Raw genomic sequence first — 3,206 nt, forward strand, 5'->3', positions numbered from 1 at the left:
CAGTCATGTGGCTTGTTCTTCTATATTTTAAAAGTCCTAGGGGATGAGGCGTATCTAGACTGACCATAAAACGAGCGAACAACTCGAGTTGGGAAGGGGTAGCGTACCGGGAGCAATACTTCTCTGGCTTAACTACTGGACCCTCCCCGTTCTTAAATATGGGTGACTAATAATCCTTCATCGGGAGCCCAGGCCCACCAGCTTTATCTCAACAAAGAATGGGGCGCGTATCCGCGATTTTCGGGGTTGTATTCAGAAGACTCAAAAGGGGTGCGCAAGAAGACAATTTATAAAACAGTTCAACAATATCAAAGCGGTAAAGAGCAAGCAAGTAACACATTATGACCAAATAGATCACAATTATATACAAAAAATTAATAAAGCCAAATAAAGTAAATGTACAAGCTCGAATTCTTGAGTACCTCCCCAGCAGAGTCGCCAGAGCTGTCACACCCCTTTTTACCCCTCCAAAAGATAATGTGTAAAATGTTATGGATTGTGGGTTAAAGAGCTTTACCAATTAAAGTGACAAATTTAAAATAGAGATTATTTTATTTACAGAGTCACCACTTGAAATTGATTTCTACTGGTGTTCCAAGTCACCTTTTATTTGAATCCCTATTCAAAGGAAGGTTTGACTCTATTATTATTGGTCTGCGAAAACTCCAGGTAAGGAATTCTGTTGACCGGGGAGAAGGTGTAAGGCATTCCCTAAGTCCCGTGGTTCTAGCACGGTCGCTTTATTGACTACATTTGGCTTGAATTAAACTTGGATAAACTGTGGTTTATTTGATTTTTATGCTTTTCTTATGTCCGTTTTTATTTATTTTAAAAAAATAAAGAAAAGATTTGAATAATAATCTACAACTTAACTAATGAGAGAAAATTATTGTTATGAGTACTAATTTAAAAGGTGAGAGTAATGAGAGAAAATTATCAATTGACAATGCTTAAAACTAGTAAGATGTGGGCTTGTCTTGACATTGAATGAGGCAGCCCACTATTGGGTTGATGGAGTCAAATGGGCTCATGTCCAAGACAAAATCCAAAAGCCCGTATGCTTTTGGACTTTAAATCTGCAGATATGGCCTTTTAAAGCTATGTTACAGATTTGGTCATATCTTGCTATTTGCAATCCGTAGCCAACTATTTACAAAAATAAGTTTGCAAATTGTCTTTCTAATCTACAACTTAACTACCTTACTAAATAAGTATTTTTTATGAGATAAAAAAAAGATTATTGAGACTCTAAAATATAATAATAACAATAACAATAATAACAATAATAATAATAATAATAATAATAATAATAATAATAATAATAATAAAAACTTAGCTTGGTGACAACAAAGGGACAAACATGGCTACAAGGGTTCAAATTTTAATATAAATGCTCCTTTCAAACAACCAAATGCCAGTGAAATTATATCTACTGCTTTGCAAAAATAAAAATAATTAAAGATGCTTAACACAATTTAATTAACTAACATATCGTTATAACATTATCAAACATTCAAGAGCATATAAAAATGAATTACAATAGAAGGATAAAGCTACTAATATTTTCCAGCGTCATTATCTTTCATTCCAACTCGATTTTATGAGTTTACATGGTTCGAAAATTACCTGGACAGCAGAAAGAAGAACAAATACAGCAGAGTCAGCTCTTTCCAAAATCAACAACAAAACAATTAAACGGGCAGCAACAACAGCAAAAGACAGCGACAACCGGCAGATTCAAACCCAAGAAAATAAACTAGAAATACCCCAGCAAAATAGTACAATTATGTAACTCCAGAAAAATCTTTCAAGACTACTCTATTTTCCTTAAACAAGTTTTTCACTTAAGAATCAACTCACAAAAGCTGCTAAGGGATATTATAGCTACTGATTTTTCTCTTTTTTGTGTGTCTAGAGCTCTCTCAATAAGATGGAGTGTCCTCCTTTTATAACAAAACATCAGCTATTTAAAAAAAATTAAAAATCAATCTTTTTGATAGATTTTTCTACAAAATCTGCTTTTAAATTCAAAATGCTAGACTTTTTGGTTCAAATCTTGTCAAGTATTTCAAACAAAATCTGCTCTCCACTATTCAAAGACAGACTTTTATTCAAACACTGTCCTAAGGTCTACATTTTCTTACCAAACAATTTGACTTTTGAGTGTTGTACTCAAAGTGTCTTGAATTAGTAAATAAACAATCAAACAAGTACCATATACTCTTAAGTATTTTTCACTACCTCACTTTTATCAACACAAAACTATTTCACTACTTCAACAAGTGCAAAAACAGAAAATTTGATATTTCAAACTTTAAAAACTAATGCTAAAATAATTAATAATAGACAAAAATAAGATCTGAAAAGATAAAAATAAAATAAAAAATCAGCCACGAAAAAAAATTGGATTTTTACCATTTATAATTCAAGTGGCCAAAAAAATGGTGGTATGCCAAACGAGGGTGTTCGGGGAGGTCGCCGGAATTTGGCCGGATTTTGATCGCCGAATTTTCATGGTAAAATTGGCACCAATGGCTAGGTCTTGAGGAGCTCTATCCATTGATGCAAGTATTGTGGGGTGGTAGTGGTTGGAGCTTCAAGAATTTGGGCAAAAAAGTGACGGGAAAGTTTCCTAGATATAAGATTCAAGGAGTTTGAGGGATTTTTGAAGGATTTGGTTTGAAGATATGGAAGGAGGAAGTTGTGGAGATTACATGGTGTGAATTTGGAGGTGTTTGGAGGTGGTCCGCTGGCGGCGGTGGGCGGAGCTGGGGCGACATAGAGAGAGTGAAGTGTGAGAGAAGAGAGAAGAAGGAGAAAAGAATTATGGGTGAAAATGAGGACAATTTTCAGATTTTTGAGGCTTTAAATACCTAAGCCAAGAGTGAATGAGGTCCATTGGATCAAGATGGAATGGATGGATATGATTTGATCTTGTTTCATTTAGTGAAACGACGTAGTTTTAAGGCAAAACTACGTAGTTTCAGACCCTTTCAATGTCAGTCCTTTATCCTGCACTCTTGGACACTTTTTCTTTCAAATTTGGCCAAATTTCTTCCTTAATCCTACTTATTAAACTAATTTTACACAAATAAATTAATTAAATAACTTATTCTAATGATCAATTAACTAGATTAATTCACCAACTGAACAGCTAGTTAATTCTTAAAATGCACAAATGAAGAAAGAACTATATTTTTTTTAGT

The 3,206-nt window shown here is 33.8% G+C and overlaps 1 long non-coding RNA gene across 1 annotated transcript; it reads right to left on the reverse strand.

The window, feature by feature from the left end:
- Positions 1–1,474: 1,474 nt before the first annotated feature.
- LOC138872195 (uncharacterized) lies at positions 1,475–2,768 on the reverse strand. The gene is made up of 2 exons (XR_011400649.1): positions 2,416–2,768; positions 1,475–1,626 (listed from the first exon to the last, which is right to left on the reverse strand). It is a non-coding gene; the product is annotated as an uncharacterized lncRNA (long non-coding RNA).
- Positions 2,769–3,206: the final 438 nt, after the last annotated feature.

This window comes from Nicotiana sylvestris, chromosome 6 (genome assembly GCF_000393655.2).
Source record: "Nicotiana sylvestris chromosome 6, ASM39365v2, whole genome shotgun sequence".
In the NCBI taxonomy this organism is placed as follows: domain Eukaryota; kingdom Viridiplantae; phylum Streptophyta; class Magnoliopsida; order Solanales; family Solanaceae; genus Nicotiana; species Nicotiana sylvestris.